General features: G+C 41.8%; 1 long non-coding RNA gene across 1 annotated transcript; it reads right to left on the bottom strand.

Annotated features, from left to right (window-relative positions):
• Positions 1-8589: 8589 nt before the first annotated feature.
• Positions 8590-16767, bottom strand: LOC117311570 (uncharacterized). The gene is made up of 3 exons (XR_004525765.2): positions 16595-16767; positions 9690-9883; positions 8590-9181 (listed from the first exon to the last, which is right to left on the bottom strand). It is a non-coding gene; the product is annotated as an uncharacterized lncRNA (long non-coding RNA).
• Between the last annotated feature and the right edge of the window lie 1568 nt (positions 16768-18335).

The raw sequence follows: 18335 nt of genomic DNA, 5'->3' as shown, positions 1-18335 counted from the left end.
CTGGCCTAAGAAAACATTAGTGTGATTTATGTCAGAGAATGCTTTGCCGACGTTCTCTTATAGGAGTTTTAGGGGGTCATGGCGTATATTTTAACCTGTAGGGGATGTTTTTGTTTTTGTTTTTGTTTGCTGCGTTGGGTCTACGTCGCTGCGTGTAGGCTCCCTCTAGTTGCAGCAGGTGGGGGCCAGTCCCCATCGCAGTGCACGGGCCTCTCATTGCAGTGGCCTCTCTTGCTGCAGAGCACAGGCTCCAGGCGCATGGGCCTTAGCAGTTGCAGCACACAGGCTCAGCAGTTGTGGCCCGAGGGCTCCAGAGCACAGGCCCAGTAGTTGTGGCTCCTGGGCTTAGTTGCTCCGGGGCATGTGGGATCTTCCTGGACCAGGGCTTGAACCCACATTCCCTGCATTGGTAGGTGGGCTTTCAACGACTGCGCCACCAGGGAAGTCCCTAACCTGCAGGCTTTAAATTCTATCTTAATATATAGTCCCACTAGAGATTGCCAATGAGTTTTTAAAATTTAACTACATAACACATCATTGTAAAGCAACTACACTCCAATAGAGATGTTAAAAAAAAAATGTAACTACAAATTCTGCTACTAAAAACACCCCCCACAGGCTTATCTTTAAGAACTCCCCTCTGCTCCTGGTTTAATCTAGCATATTAGTCTTATTACCACAGGGTTACAGGTAAGCTGTGAGAGAGCAGTTTGTGACCTTTCTCCAACAGCAGCCTTTCAACAGGTGGGTGGGAACAAGCACTGGAGCTCCTCTGCTCAGCTCGCCATGACCCTGCATGTCTCTTGTGTGAGGCGCAAGGCACGAGCTACTCTATGCAGCAGACTCTACTGGTTCTCTTAGAAACTCTACCACAAAACTATTCCTCTCACATAGGCAGATCACAGAAATGGGCTTAGAAAACTGGTCTTTGTGGCTTTCAATTTGCGCAAACGGGCACAATTACCATCCTGAAGGCCATTCCTAGGTTATAAAACAAAGAGCAAGTTGTCTTCTCCAAACACATTAAAATAGGAAGAACGATTCAGTTTTTATAATGGTTCAAAGATAGTACAGAAACTTTGATAAAAGGCACTCACTCTATATGCATATAAGGATACCAGTTTTGCTACACTATGGCCTGAATTCATTATTCTTTTCTTTCTAATTAAAATTGCAGTCTAGGATATTTTGATCTCTCTTTTTACATTTCATTTATTATAAGTGGATACTTACTGTTAAAGATGCTAGGTTTCCTTGGCAAACTCTTCATAAAACTTACCAACTATGAGATTATCACTTGTGTCTAAAAGGAAGCAAAAGCCATAAAAAACGTCAGTCTGGCACACAATATGATCAAACAGGAACTCTCAGTCAGTTATAATTCAGCCTGATTTTTTTTCAATACATAGTCTTATTTTTTTCTGATATAAAAAGCTTTTTATGATATAAAAAGCCATTGGTTTTACTCACACAATCTCATTTTGTGTACTCAGAGAAGTCTGTTTTTTTCTTTTTAATGTAATATTTTTTGTCATAAAAATAATATAACTACAGCAGAAGATTTATAAAACAGAGCAAAAGAAAAATATCATCCATAATCCTACCACCCTGAAATGTTGTGGTACATTCCTTTCTGGTAAATTTTTCCATGCATTTAAAGTTTACACAGTGATACAATAGGAATGAATATCATGACAGAGGCAAAGTAATATAAACTTTTCTAGTGAACGTATCCTAGTGTAGTCCGATTTCTATTGTAGAGTTAAGCTGTTTCAAGTTTTATTTATAATGAAATCCTTGATAAAAATGCACGAAATGTTTTTGTATTTTACATTATTTCATTAGATTGGATTTCTAGGAGGGCTAATTGGCATGGGTATTTGTGTTACTGTCTACATACATTGCATACCTGTTTTTCATAGGGTTTTTGCCAATTATAATTGTACCTTCAACATATGAGGATATCAGTTTCATCACATTTTGCTTTTTATTGGGGGTCACATAAGAACCTTCTGTTGCTGACAATTTAATGGGCAAAGAAATGGTACCTTCTTTTCTTCTGCAGTTCTTTCAGTTTTAGTGAGGTTAAACAATTTCCCCATATTTATGTGCCAGCATAAACATATATGTGCACCCTTTCTCCCAACCCCACATTCTAAGATACTTTCTGCACTTCCCTGCGCCCCTTTCAGTGTTGTGTTTTGTTGATCTGTAGAGAAGAAACACCATTTACCTTAGAAATGTCATGGAGACTTTGATGAACTAGACGATTCAGATGGTAAGGGCGTAGTAGAAGACAGACAGGCCAACTTTAGCTGGAGCTTTTGAGAGAGAGTCTGAGAGGGAGAGAGAGAAGCAAGGTTTTAGGAAAGCAGTTGCTTTAAGGAATGGAACCCTGGGGGATATAAATGGGTAAAGTGGATTTTAGGACATTTTCATGAGCATCACATAGTGTAATCTTTCTTTGAGCCTCTTTGAGAGAGTCCAATAAAGTTGTCTCTTAGTTTTTACATTATTTCTGGAGTTGAATTTATTTAGCTGTCAGGCAGTACTATGCTGTTAGTTTTGGAGCCAGCACAGTTAAATGTTCGGTAGAATTTACATGTGAAGCCATCTGGTCCTGGCCTTTGTTTGTTGGGAGTTTTTTAATTTAAATTACTGATTCAATTTCATCACTGGTAATTGGTCTGTTCATATTTTGTATTTCTTCAAGGTTCAGTCTTGGGAGATTGTACATTTCTAGGAATTTGTCCATTTCTTCTAGGTTGTCTACTTTATTGGCAGGTAGTAGTCTCTTATTATCCTTTGTATTTCTGTGATGTCAGTTGTAACTTCTCCTTTTTCATTTCTGATTTTATTGATTTGGGCCCTCTCCCTTTTTTTCTTGATGAGTCTGGGTAAAGGTTTATCAATTTTGTTTATCTTTTCAGAGGACCAGCTCTTTGTTTCATTGATGTTTTCTGTTGTCTTTTTAGTTTTTATTTCATTTATTTCTCCTCTGATCTTTATGATTTCTTTCCTTCTCCTCACTTTGGGTTTTGTTCTGTTCTTTTTCTTGCTATTTAGGTGTAAGATTCGGTTGTTTATTTGAAATTTTTCATGCTTCCTGAGGTAAGCTCATATTGCTATACTTCCCTCCTACAACTACTTTTGCTGAGTCCCACAAATTTTAGATTGTTGTGTTTTTATTTTCATTTGTCCCCACATATTTTTTAAATTTCTTCTTTGATTTCTTCAGTGGTCCATTGGCTGTTTAGTGGCATATTGTTTAGCCTCCTTTTGTTTGTGTTTCTGCAGTTTTTCTGTTGTAGTTGATTTCTGGTCTCATAGCATTATTGTTGGAAATGATGCTTGGTTTGATTTCACTTTTCTTAAATTTACCATGGTTTGTTTGGCAGTCTAGCATGTGATCTATCCTGGAGACTGTTCCATGTGCACTTGAAAAGAATGTGTATTATGCTTTTTGGATGGAATATTCTGTATATATTATTAAGTCCACCTGGTATAATGGGTCACTTAGGCCAGTGTTTCCTTATTGATTTTCTGTCTGGATGATCTGTCCATTGATGTAAGTGGGGTGTTAATGTCCCCTATTATTATTGTGTTGCTGTTGATTTCTCCTCTTATGTCTGTTAATATTTGCTTTATGTATTTAGGTGCTCCTAAATCTATGTTGGATGCATATATATTTACAGTTGTTATATCTTCTTAGATTGACTCCTTGATCTTTATGTAAAGTCCTTCTTTATCTCTTTGTTTTAAAGTCTATTTTGTCTGATATAAGCATTGCTACCCTGACTTTCTTTTGATTTCCATTTGGAGGGAATACTTTTTTCCATATCCTAAGTTTCAGTCTTTGTGAATCTTTAGATCTGAAGTGAGTCTTTTGTAGGCAATATATATATGGGTCTTGTTTTTGTATCCATTCAACCAGTCTATCACATTTGACTGGAGCATTTAAGCCATTTACATTTGAAGTAGTTATGGGTAGGTAGGTACTTATTGTCATTTTATTAATTGTTTGGGGGTTGTTATTGTAGTTCTTTTTCATCCCTTTCTTTTTCTTTGATCTCTTCTCTTGTGATTTGATGACTGTCTTTGGTGTTATGTTTGGATTCCTTTCTCTTTTTTGTGTGTGTATCTATTTTTGGTTTGTGGTTACCGTATGATTCATATATAGCAATCTGTATATATTTATATGATTATTTAAAGTTGCTGATGCATTTTAACAACCCTGCATTTGTATTTTCCTCCTCTTATCATTACTGGTTTTGACCTTGTATTTTACATCTACTTGTTTTGTGTAGCTCTTAACTGATTATTGTGGATACAGATAATTTTACTCCTTTTTGTCTTTTAACTTTCATACTAGCTTTGTATGTGGTTAATTTACTTCCTTTACTCTATATTCGCCTTTACCAATGAGCTTTTTCCTTTCACAATTTTCATGTTTCTAGTAGTGGCCTCTTGTTTTTCACTTGGAGAAGTTTCTTTAATATTTTTGTAAAGCAGGTTTGGTGGTACTAAAGCTTTAACTTACCTGTAAAACTTTTGATCTCTCCATCAAATCTCAATGAAACCCTTCCCAGGTTGAGTATTCTTGGTTGTAGGTTTTTCCCTTTCATCACTCTAAATATATCATGATTCTCCCTTCTGGCCTGCAGAGTTTCTGCTGAAAAGCCAGCTGATAGTCTTATGGGAGTTCCTTGTACTCAATGTGTTGCTTTTTCCTTGCTGCTTTTAATCTCTCTTTACCTCTAATTTTTGCCATTTTAATTACAGTGCTTCTTGGTGTGGTCCTCTTTGGGTCAATCCTGCTTCGGACTCCCTATGATTCCTGGATTTGGATGTCTACTTCTGTTCCCAGGTTAGGGAAGTTTTCAGCTATTATGCCTTCAAATATGTTTACTGCCCCTTTCTCTCTCTCTTCTCTTTTCGGGACTTCTATAAGTGAATGTTAGTATGTTTTATGTTGTCCCAGAGTTGTCCTAAACTGTCCTCATTTCTTTTTATTCTTTTTCCTTTTTTCTGCTCAGCATTAGTGATTTCCGCTACTCTGTCTTTCATTTTACTGGTCCGTTCCTCTGTATCATTTAATCTACTATTGATTCCTTCTAGTGTAATTTTCATTTCAGTTATTGTGTTTTTCATGTCTGGTTCTTCCTATTTTATACCTCTTTGTTAAAAGCATCTAACTTCTTGTGCTATTTATCCATTCTTCTCTGGAGTTCTTTATCATTGTTACAGTCATTACTTTGAACTCTTTCTTGGGTAGATTGCCTATCTCCACTTCATTTAGTTCTTTTCCTGGGGTTTTATCTTGTTTCTTTGTGTGGGACACATGGCTCTCTAGCCTCATTTTTGCCTAATTTGCTGACTTTATTTCTATGTATCTGGTAGGTTGTTTAAGTTTCCTAATATTGGAGAAGTGGCCTTTTATTGGAGACATCTTATGTGTTCCTGTAGCACACTCCTCTCTGGTCACCAGAGCTTATATGCTCTAGGGCTGCCCCTTATGTGAGCTGCATGAGTCCTTCTTTTGTGGTGGACTGACTACTGTGGGTGGCCTGGTAGTCATGGCTGGCCCCCAGTTCAGTTTGTTGCCAGGCCCTGCCTTGTGTGGAGGCTGTTAGCCACTGGTTTATGGGGCTAGGTTATGACTTGGCTGGCTTTGCAGTGGGTCCCAGGTCTAGTGCTGGCTCACTGGTAGAACTGGCAGAGCTGGTTGGGTTCCAGGGTGGGTGGTTGCAGGGTTGGGGTTCCCGGATCTACTGTTGGGCTTCTGGTGGGTGGGACTGATTCCTGACATGGCTGGCTGCAGGTCCTGTGGTGTCCCAAAGCGAGTGCTGGCCCACTGGTGAATGGGGCTGGATCCTGGGGTGGCTGGCTAAAGTGACTAAGGTGTCTCATAACTGCTGATGCCGTGATGGTGGGTGGATCCAGGGCCCATGTGTTCCCAAGACTAGTGCTGACCCACTGGTGAGTGGACCCATTTCCTGGGGACTCTGGCTAGAGCACCCTGGGAATCCCGAAGCTTGTTATAGCTCGCTGGTGCATAGGGCTGGAATCCAGGGCCATTGGCTGAGGGTCACATAGTGTCCCAGAGCTGGAGCGGGCCTGTTGCTGGGCTGAGCCAGAGCCTGGGCAGTTTTGGGACTGTTGCCAGCCTGCTGGTACATTGGCTGGGTCCTTACAAGGAAGGCTGTGGGCTGTGGTGGACCTGGGACCAGTGGCTGGTGGGTGGGGGTGGGGCCCAGGAGATCCTGGAACTGGTACCTGCCCACCAGTAGGTCCAGTAGGTGAAACCAGGTCCTGGGGTTAGTGCCAGCCTTCTGGTGTGCAGAACTGGGATCTGTGGTCTCTGACTGTGGTCCCAGAGCTGGTGTTGAACTGCTGGTAGGTGGGGCCAGGTCCTTACACAGCTGCCTGTGGGGTCTGGGTTGTCCTGAAGCTTGTGTTGACTAGCTGGTGAGTGGGGCCAGATCCACTGAGGTTGGCTGAGAGGCTCAAAGTGTTTCAGAGCTGATGCTGGCCTGCTGGTGGGTGGGGCTGGAGCCCAGTGGTTCCTGGGGCAGGTGCCAGCCTGTTGATGGGTAGGCTGTGTCCTGACATGGCAGGCTGTGGACCCGCAGTTGTTATAGGGCTGGTGTCCACCCACTGGTGGGTGAGGCTGGGTCCTAGGGTCTCTGGCCACAAGGACCCTGGGAGTCCCAAGTCTAGTGACTACACCATGTGTGGTGCTGGGTCCTGGGCCCTCTGCCATACAGGGCTGTGTCCAGGGTTATCTTTGGATTTAGGAGGTCTTAAGGCAGCCTGCTGGTGGGTAGAGCTGTGCTCAGTACTGGTGCCTACAGGCTGGTGAGTAGGTGCAGGCTTGGGTCCTGAGGCTAAAAAGCTAATGGGGGGAATTCCAAAATGGCGCTTGCCAGCACCAATATCCACATGATAGAAGGAGCTCCCCAGAATGGCTGCCGCCAGTGTCTTTGTCCTCAGGATGAGCTCCAGTTGCTTCCTACCTCTCTGGGAGACTCTCCAAGATCAGTACGTGGGTCACCCAGGCTCCTTTCAAAATACTGCTTCTGCTCTGGGTCCTGGAGCATGTGAGACTTTGTGTGCACCTTTAAGAGTGGAGTCTCTATTTCCTAGAGTCCCACTGGCCTTCAAAGCCAAACATTCTGGGTGCTCACTCTCCTGGCACAGGACCCCCAGGCTGGGGAGCTCAATGTGGGGCTCAGACCCCTCACTGCTTGGAGAGAACCTGTGCAATTGTAGTTACTCTTCCATTTGTGGGAGTCACCACGCAGGGGTATGGGTCTTCGATTTACCTTGACTCTGCCCCTCCTAGCCATCTTGTTGTGATGCCTTCTTTATATCTTTAGTTGTAGAAGCTCTTTTCTAGTAGGTTCTGGTCATCCTCATCAATTAGTTTCTCTGTAAATAGTTATAATTTTGATGTCCCGTGAGAAGAGGTAAGCTCAGGGTCTTCCTACTCTGCCATCTCCTATACTCAGTAACATCATCAGTTCTGAAGTAAATTACTGACATCAACATGTGCTTTTTGCTCTACGCACCCATCTATCTAGTATAAGGACAACTCAGTAGAGATGGCATGACAGACTATTTCTTTGGCATTTGTTTTCAGTGCCTTGAAAATATTCCCTGTAAAATCTGGCCTTTACTTATTCTCTCTGCTCCCACCTCTCCTCACCATCCCACCCTCCTCACTCCAGAGGGAAGGGTCATCAGAATACCACCAACTGGGACAGATTGTAGCACATCTAAAACATCTGTTATTCATCCTGCAGGTAATTTTGCCTCTGACATTCATAACAAAGCTATATCACAAGCAAAAATGATTGTCACTGTAGAAACATGGAGGTTTCATCTAGATACACTGATCCTTCTGGATCGTGGGGAAATGTGCACTGACCAGTAGGACCAGAAAGTTCACAGTGAGGGGCGGCGCTGCTCCAAACCCCATCCCTTGACTGTCACTTGTGCAGTGGGTGATGCTGTCCCCAGTGAGGCTGAAGGTCATCTCTCTGTCTTGGAGGGGGAGGTCACATTTGTAAGATAAAGTTACCCTCAGTATCCACATGGGATTGGTTCCAGAATCCCCAGGGATTCCAAAGTCCATGGATGCTCAAGTCCCTTATATAAAGTGGCTTAACATAGTATTTGCATATAACCTAAGTACCCCCTCCTGTATACTTTAAGTCATCTCTAGATTACTTATAATAGGTAATACAATGTAAATACCATGTAAATAGTTGCTAGCATGGGGAAAATTTAAGTTTGACTTTTCAGTAAAAAAAGTTAGTTGAATCCTCAGTTGATTAAATCCACGGATGCAGACCTGTAGATACAGTTGGTCCACTGTACTTCTTTTCCATAGGGAATGTCTCCAGATGAGGGCCTCAGTACATCAAACAATGATTGACTCCTCGTATCTGGACTCTTAACTGTGTGTTTATGTTTCTCCAAAGTTTACCTAACTTATTTTCAGCTTTTTGTGTTTCAGGAAGGTCAAGTTTACTGTATATATGAATTTTATACATATCGAGTGTTCTTAAAAGTTCCATCATAATCCCATAAGATGTCCAAATAGATTTCCAGCAAAGTACTTTAATGAAATCCAAAATAAAACATTTTCTAATCATCAGGAAGGGATTTTAAAAATCTTGCCTTGCTTTAGTAAACAGAGTAGGATACATCAGTAATGTCTTCGTATATAAAATATTTTTAACTATATTAATTTCTGAGTCTTTGGTATGTTTTGTTTAAACAAGTCATTCGGAAATTTAAGGCACTTCACCTCAACATTTCAAATATTGACTCACCTCCCTGAACCATACTAATTTATCATATAAATCTGTTTTTGTTCTCTATAGCACATCCCTTTTTTTTTGGCTGTGTTGGGTCTTCGTTGCTTCATGCAGGCTTTCTCTAGTTGTGGTGAGTGGGGGCTACTCTTCGTTGTGGTGCACAGGCTTCTCATTGTGGTGGCTTCTCTTGTTGCAGAGGAAGGGGTCTAGTTGCATGGGCTTCAGTAGTTGTGGCTTGTGGGCTCAGTAGTTGTGACTTGTGGGCTCTAGAGCACAGGCTCAGTAGTTGTGGCGCACGGCTTAGTTGCTCCGCAGCACGTGGGATCTTCCCGGACCAGGGCTCGAACCTGTGTCCCCTGCATTGGCAGGCAGATTGTTAACCACTGCGCAACCTGGGAAGTCCCATAGCACATCACTTTTTAACATACTATTTTATATATTCTATTTTTCATTTGTTTACTGACTTATTTTCCTGTTTATTGTCTGCCTCCCCAAATAGAAAATGAACTCCATGAGAGCAGGGATAAGACTTTCCTATTCAGCACACCCCCTACATGGAGAGTCCTGGCACATGGGAAGCCTTCCTCATAAATACTATGGACTAAATGAGAGGCTGAAAAAATAGTTCACCTATGTGAGGGATAAAAGGACATAAAAATTTAAGAGAGATTAGTCCTCAGTGATGAAACTTAAAAAGTAAATAAATTTTGGCATACCTTTATGTCATCTACTTTCTCCCCACATATTCCCCACAAAATTCAACACCAACATTAAACTAGTTACTTACAGATTAGTAACATGAACACATGATGTATAAGACCTGCCAGACCTTGTAAAAATTCTTACAACAAAGAAGTATCTTACCAGTAATTTAGCTAAATACAGATCCAGACAACAGGTGATTCCATGAGGTGAAACACACTAGGAAAAATATAAGAGGATATATCCAGGCTGCAGAATTATTTGTACTTATGTTCACACACAGTAATACTGCTCTTCAAGGGGTTTTCATTCCAACTAAGACACAATGGCTGGCAGAGCTGTCTTTTAATCAGAACCTAAGGAAAAAAAGGGTAGCAAATAGGTGAGCAATTCCCATTTCTCCCTTCATCTCTTCACTGATAGATGCTCAGCTTTTTCACTTCAGCCTAAATACCATTTGTTTCTTAGGTTCAGAACAAGGCAGAAGTCTCAGTTCATTAAGGACTTGCATTCGGTAGCTGGCAGAAATTCAGAAGCCAAATTATTCTAAAGTATCACGGTGTCCTGTGACAGACAAAGTAATCAGAACTTGTACGCTTAATAGTCAAACAGACATAGCCCAGTGTCACCTCAGAAGTCCCTGAACGCAGAGCTGGACTCTCCCCAGTGCCCTAGACCCACTCTGCATTTCTCACTGACAGTCCTCTGACGTTCCTCTTATCCTCATTAGTAGGTCATGAGCAAGATTGGCTCCCGACTTGGGGAAGCAAAGCAGGGAACATTGGGAAAGAGAACCGACATTGTTCTTCTTGCCACCAGAGCTGTAATGGCCAGAAGGGGCTCACAGAGGTCTCTGCCACTGAAATGCCCAGATTATTATTAGATCCTATGGTCCTTATGAAATCTGCTCATCATTATTGGGTGGCAGACTTTGTAAATATCAAAGATTCCTTGGAAATTGTTTAGAGTAACTACTATATTACCCAGTCTTGTTACCTCTCACAGACATTGCATTCTACTGAGAGTACCAGATCCACATGAACAGTTAATAATACTTCCTGAAACAATAACATTGGCCATTATGATCCCAAAGACCAAGATATTACAGATGCAAAGATATATGATTGAATTAACTCTTATCCATACAGTATTACAAATTCCACTCTTGATTGGTTTTTTATTTTCCTGAAACAACCTTTGCCTGATCTATCACGTTGCAAACAATTTTTGTCTTACATGTCAAGCCTTTTACTAGCAGATTTTCCTAGAAAGTTACATTTTCCTGCCTCCAAACAACTATTTCCCCATTTACTTCAAGTTCTAACCATGAATTCAAGATCACTGTCTATATTTATGTTTGTATTTGACACTGAATTACATATGCCATTTTCTCATCTCCTTCATAGTGATGCTCCTGAGTCGTGACACTTATTTCAAAACTGCCCAGCAGTTAGTCCTCCGGGTACTTCTATTCCATAGGTCAGCTTCCCTTTGTGGATTAACCCCTGAACCCAAGAGAGTCACTATCCATCACAGAGTCCCTGGTCTCTCTTTTAGGGTCCCTCAGTCCCTCATCACAAAAAAGCATGCTTTTATCACAAGTTGGAAATTAAGTGGAAAGAGCACGTCCATTAGGGAGGGGGTTCAGGAAGTCAGCACAAGATTTCACTAGGAAAAAAACCACAGGAGTGAGATGTCCATGTGAGGGACAAAGAAATTGATCCTCAGACCAGATAAGAATATAGGCACCTGCACAGCTGGGAGCTGCCAGGCTCCAGTCTCCCTGGGGTGTACAGGGCAGGGAAACAAGCCCCTCTGAGATCATATCTGGGCTCACAGCTGTAGAACACTTCCTGCCCAGCGGAAAAGTCATCCTTGTGGCTTGGGGCGTGCTTACCATGCAGGATTTCTGGTGGTGGTTGACAAACTGAGGAAAGAACAGCAAAGTACCTGTTAGTTACGAGGAAATATCTTCTGCTATATCCTGTGCTTGCCAGGGAGCTTAAAAATCCTACTTAGAGAGTGTGGATTTTAAAAGATGTGCTAGTTCAGTACCCACTTTTTACTGGTAAGCAAACTAAGGCCACAGGGCAGAGCTGTGAGTAGAATAAATGTTTCTTCAACGCCTTGTCTGTGTTTTTTCTACTAAAACATTCCTAAGACTACAAGCAGAATGTTCCTTTGCTTTCCAGGACTGGCCATCCAGTACAGAGCTGTGAGTGCTGGTGGCTAGTTCCATTCTTACACTTCCTAGAAAGCTCTCCTTTCTGGCCTCAACAAGGGATACCTTTGCCCAAGTGTCATCCAACAGACCCCTCACCTAGCTTACAGTACAGTTAGTCACCCATCCCCCTGCATCTTTTCTCCCAACTCCTCCTCCAGAACTATAAGCCTCTGCTTGGTCCCTATGTGCCAGCCTGGATTCTTCCCATTCCACTGCTAAGCCAGCCATTTCAGCATAAGAAGACGAGAGAAGCCGTCAAGAACAAAATCCCCATAAAAGTAAAAAGCTATAGACTTAGAGAATATATTGTGTAGAGCATATTGTGACTCAGATTTTGGCTGCCTCCATTCGCAGCCCAATTGGTGTGTTCTCAGGGCATCAGAACACATTTGAGCCTCAATCTGAACGATATACAATGTATTAAAAATGAATAAGAAGTAGGTTCTATTTCAAGACGGAAACATACGAAGTCCTGAACTCACCTCTTCCCATGGACACACTTGAGTCTACGGCTACGTATGGAACAATTTCCTCTTTAAACCTTTGAAGGCCTGGCTGAGTGAGAACTACACATTGTCCAAACAAGATGTAAATGACATCGAGGTGGGTAGCAGAACCTGGGAAACTATCTCACCATAAACCCTATCCCACCATGATGTCCCACAACCAGGAGGGAACTCTGAACCCAGAGATTCTCCCTGAAGAGCAAGGGTTTCAGACCCCGCACCAGACATTCTAACTTTGGGGACATACACTTGAGAGAGAAACCCCTAAACATCTGGCCTTGAAAACCAATGGGATCACTTCCCAAGACCCACAAGATGATAACGATCTGAGAGACCACTCTTAAAGGGCTCCTGCCCAGACTTGCCCACCCCAGGGCCCAGCTCAGAGGCAGCCAATAGTGCTCAGACATAAAGTGAAAGAGGCTCATCTGCTTAGATTAAAGCCTTGGCCTGAGGGGAAAGCATCTTATTTAGCACACATTTGGAGCCTGCTCAAACACTTGGGGACATAGACTGGTGCATGCCATTTTCACGCTCTTCTATTGTCATGCTTCAGAGCACTGCTGTCTCCTGGAGGGGAACTTTTGCATGTGTCTAGTGCCCCAACTTTTTGTGGCTTCTTCCTAGTGGACACCTCTTTATCCATGGCTCTGGGTACCAGGGGACCTTGTATTCCTGTTGCCATGATTCTTTAATAATTGGTGTCACCCAGAAAGGATCTCATACCACTCTCTGGTGCCCCAAATTTTTTTTTTTTTTTTTTTTTGCGGTATGCGGGCCTCTCACTGTTGTGGCCTCTCCCATTGCGGAGCACAGGCTCCGGATGCGCAGGCTCAGCGGCCATGGTGCACGGGCCCAGCCGCTCCATGGCATGCGGGATCTTCCTGGACCGGGGCACGAACCCGTGTCCCCTGCATCGGCAGGCGGACTCTCAACCACTGCGCCACCAGGGAAGCCCGCCCCAATTTTTAGACTGCTGCCAGGGGGCACTTCTACATCACCTGGCTCTGGGGGCCAGTGGGTATCACAGGACTGTAACCAATGGAGAGAGAGTTTTTAAACAGCTATCGTCCCCTGGGCATGGCAAGAGGAAACAGGCTCAGGAGCTTGGTTTTCCTGTGAAGGTTTTTTAACTGATCATCCTGACTGCAGCCTGAGGGGTGGGCTTCTGATTAGGCAGGATCTTGGGGCTTATTGTAATCTTTTCCAGAGAACTTAGAGGCTGGGCACTATCTTCATGGTCACCCTCTGCCACGCTCCAGTGCACCAGTGTCTCCTGGAGGGTAGCTTTATGTGTGACTGGTGCCGTGGTTTTTGTCTAGAGCCCCAGTTTTTGTTGCTGCTTCCCAGGGGATGCCCCTTGATGGCCTGGCTCTGATGGCTGGGGGTCTTGCATCCTGGGTCCCACAGCACTGTGGCAACTGGAGAGATGGTTCTGGCAGGCTACCACTCCCAAGGCACTGCACAGACAGTGGATTGGGGCACACTCCCCAGACTTTCTGTGAAGAAGCCCTCTGTGCCTGTCCTGGAGCTCTGGTCTGAGGAACAGTCTTCAGGTTCGGCACACATTTAGTGGCCTATGGAGTTGCTCTCAGGGAATATAGGCTGTATACATCATCTTGGCGCTTCTGCCTTGCTTCAGCTTGCCGGTATCACCCAGAACAGAGCTTATACATTCATCGGGAGCACCAATTTCTGTGACAGCTACTCAGGGGACACCTCCAGTTGGCCTGGCACTGGTGAACAGTGGAACTTATGCTTGTGGTACCACAGGACTGTATGTATTTGCATACTCTTAAAAGCTGATGCCTGACAGTCTGGTTTCCAGTCAGCCTGAATCTAGGTGCTGAGATCCTTCCCTTTGGGTCACTGACATGTCTTGGTACATCCTTAACTACTGAGAACTATTCAAAATATAATAGATATTCTGGCCAAGCACAGAGTTTTGACAGACAATGAGGGGCTGAGGCAGAGTTGAACGAGGTTTATTTCCTACATGAAACTACTCCTTCAATACTGAGAGAGGTGGTTGTTTCATCTGCTGTTAAGAATCAAAACCGAGAGTCAAACAAAATGAAGAAACAGAGGAATATATTCAAATGAAAGAACAAGAGGAAACCTCAGGAAATAATGAAATTGAGGTAAGTTATTTACCTGATAAAGAATTCAAAGTAATGGCCATAAAGATGCTCACCAAACTGGGGAGAAGAATGGATGAACCTATTGAGAACACCAACAAAGAGACGGAAAATACAAGAAAGTACAAAATAGAAGCCACAGAGCTAAAGAATACAATAACTGATCTGAAGACTACAATAGAAGGACTCAACCACAGACTGGGTGAAGCAAAGAAAGAATCAGTGTGTTGGAAGACAGGGCAGTGGAACTCACTGAAACAGTGCAACAAAAAGAAAAAAGCATTTTAAAATGCTTTTCTTTTAGTCTTGCAAGAAATGTTAAAAGGAATTCTTCAAGCTGAAAGAAAGGGAGCTAATTAGTAATAAGAACATGAATGAAAGGATAAATCTCATTGGAAAGGTAAATAAATAGTGAAGGTAGTGAGTTAGCCACTTATAAATCTTGTATGAAGTTTAAGAGATAAAATTAGTAAAAACAACTATGATTACAACAATCACTCAAAGAATACTCAAGATAAGAAGATGTAAAACGTGCCATCAAAAACATAAATTGTGGGAGGAGAGAGTAAAAATGCTGAGTTTAACAATGGGATCAAACTTAAGTTGTTATCAGCTTATAATAAACTATTACAGAAATAAGTTGTTATACATAAACTTCATGATAACCACAAAACAAACACCTATAGTAAATACACAAAAGATAGACAGGAAATTTAAGGATACCACTAAAGAAAGTCATCAAACCACAAAGAAAGATATACCTGGGATAAAAGAGAGAATGGTAAATAATAACTTAATTAAAAAAAAATTTTTTTAAGATAAGTTTTTTAGAGCAGTTTAGGCTTAGAGCACAATTGGAGGGAATGTTCAGAGATTCCTCATATACCTGCTGCCCTTCTAAAATAGTCTCCCCGATTATCAATATCCCTTACCAGGGAGTTACATTTGTTATAATTGATGAACCTACAATGACACATCATAATCACTCAAAGTTATAGTTTACATGAGGGTTCACTCTTGGTTTGCAAATTTTATGGGTTTTGACAAATATATAATGACATGTATCCATCATTATGGTATCATGCAGAGTACTTTCATTTCCCTAAAATTTCTCAGTGGTCTGTATATTAATCCCACCTCCTACCCAACCCCTGGCAATCACTGATGTTTTCATCGTCTCCATAGTTTTGCCTTTTCTAGAATTAAATTTTTTAACTATGAATGATTTTACTATGAATTTAAATAACAAATAAAAAGAATCAAATGACTTCCTAAAATACAGCTAATTAAAATACTATTCTTGTAATATTTGATAGTTATCAGACACCTTGTTTACATAGTTGAAACTTAGTTGTGTGTGATTGGGTTCTGTACATAATAATTATTTTGTGTAAAAACATCTATGTATTACTATGGTTTACATATTTATGATTTTAAGTGGATGATCTCTGAGATTTTACCATAGATTATTATTACTGCTGGACAATTTTTTTCTATTGATTATTTAATAACAGCAGGATAAATATACTACCTCTGGCACTACTCAAAAGAAAACAGAAAAAAATATAAAAGAGAAGCCATAAGAAATGAAATAACCAGAATCAGGGGTAATAAAATTATAATGAAAACTTTTCTATCATAACATAATAAATTTAAAATATTGGTATAACTTACTACATGTATGTTCACCTGAACATATGTAACCAAGGAGATGGGTTTAAGATGGCAGAGTAGAAGGACGTGAAGTCACTCCCTCTTGTGAAAACACTGGAATCACAACTAACTGCTGAACAATCATCAACAGGAAGACACTGGAACTCACCAAAAAAGATACCCCACATCCAAAGACAAAGGAGAAGGCAAAATGAAATGGTAGCAGGGGTGTAATCACAATAAAATCAAATCCCATAACTGCTGGGTTGGTGACTCACAAACTGGAGAACAATTATACCACAGAAGTCTGGCGACTGGAGTGAAGTTTCTGAGCCCCATGTAAGACTTCACAACTTGGGGGTCCGGCAACAGGGGGAGGAATCCCCAGAGAATCAGACTTTGAATGCTAGTGGGATTTGATTGCAGGACTTTGACAGGACTGGGGGAAACAGAGACTCCACTCTTGGAGGGCACACACAAAGTAGTATGCTCATCAGGACCCAGGGGGAAGGAGAGTGACCCCATAGGAGACTGAACGAGACCTACCTACTAGCGGTGGAGGGCCTCCTGCAGAGACAGGGGGTGGCTGTGACTCACTGCAGGGACAAGGACACGGGCAGCAGAAGTTCTGGGAAGTACACCTGGTCATGAGCCCTCCCAGAGTCAGCAATTAGCCTGACCAGAGAGCCTGTAGGCTCCAGTGCTGGGTCACCTCAGGCCAAACAACTAACAGGAAGGGAACTCAGCCCCACTCATCAGCAGACAAGCAGATTAAAGTTTTACTGAGCTCTGCCCAACAGAACAACACCCAGCTCTACCAACCACAAGTCCCTCCCAAGAGGAAGCTTGCACAAGCCTCTTAGATAACCTAATCCACCAGAGGGAAGAGAGCTGAAGCAGGAAGAACTACAATTCTGCAGCCTGTGGAACGAAAAACACATTCACAGAAAGATAGACAAAATGAAAATGCAGAGGGCTATGCACCAGATGAAGTAACAAGATAAAACCCCAGAAGAACAACTAAATGAACTGGAGATAGGAAACCATCCAGAAACACAATTCAGAATAATGATAGTGGAGATGATCCAGGACCTCGGAAAAAGAACGGAGGCAAAGAGCGAGAAGATGCAAGAAATGTTTAACAAAGACCTAGAAGAATTAAGGAAAAAAACAAACAGATGAACAATACAATATCGGAAATGAAAAATGTATGAGAAGGAATCAATACCAGAATAACTGAAGCAAAAGTATGGATAAGTGACCTGGAAGACAGAATGGTGGAATTCACTGCTGCAGAACAGAAAAAGAAAAAGAATGAAAAGAAATGAAGACAGCCTAAGAGACCTCTGGGTCAACATTAAGCGCAACAACATACACATAACAGGGGTCCCAGAAGGAGAAGAGAGAGAGAAAGGACCCAAGAGAATATTTGAAGAGATTATAGTCAAAAACTTCCATAACATGGGAAAGGAAATAGCCACCCAAGTCCAGGAAGTGCAGAGAGTCCCAGGCAGGATCCCAAGAAGAAACACACCAAGACACATAGTAATCAAATTAACAAAAATTAAAGACAAAGAAAAATTATTAAAAGCAACAAGAGAAAAATGACAAATAACATACAAGGGAATTCCCATAAGGTTAACATGTGATTTCTCAGCACAATATCTACAAGACAGAAGGGAATGGCATGATACATTTAAAGTGAGGAAGGGGAAGAACAACCAAGATTACTCTACATGCCAAGGGTCTCATTCAGATTCGACAGAGAAATCAAAAGCTTTACGGACAAGCAAAAGCTAAGAGAATTCAGCACTACCAAACCAGCTTTACCACAAATGCTAAAGGAAATTCTCTAGGCAGGAAACACAAGAGAAGGAAAAGACCTACAATAATAAACCCCAAACAATTAAGAAAATGGTAAGAGAAACATACATATCGATAATTACCTTAAATGTAAATGGATTAAATGCTCCAACCTAAAGACATAGACTGGCTGAATGGATACAAAAGCAAAACCTGTATATATGCTGTGTACAAGAGACCCACTTCAGACCTAGGGAAACATACAGACTGAAAGTGAGGGGATGGAAAAAGATATTCCATGCAAATGGAAATCAAAATAAAGCTGGAGTAGCAATACTCATATCAGATAAAATAGACTTTAAAATAAAGAATGTTAAAAGAGACAAGGAAGGACACTACATAACGATGAAGGGATCAATCCAAGAAGAAGATAGAACAATTATAAATATATATGCACCCAACATAGGAGCACAACAATACATAA

The sequence above is a fragment of the Tursiops truncatus genome, chromosome 1 (genome assembly GCF_011762595.2).
Source record: "Tursiops truncatus isolate mTurTru1 chromosome 1, mTurTru1.mat.Y, whole genome shotgun sequence".
Taxonomy (NCBI): domain Eukaryota; kingdom Metazoa; phylum Chordata; class Mammalia; order Artiodactyla; family Delphinidae; genus Tursiops; species Tursiops truncatus.
This window is presented reverse-complemented; position numbering and strand designations above follow the sequence as displayed.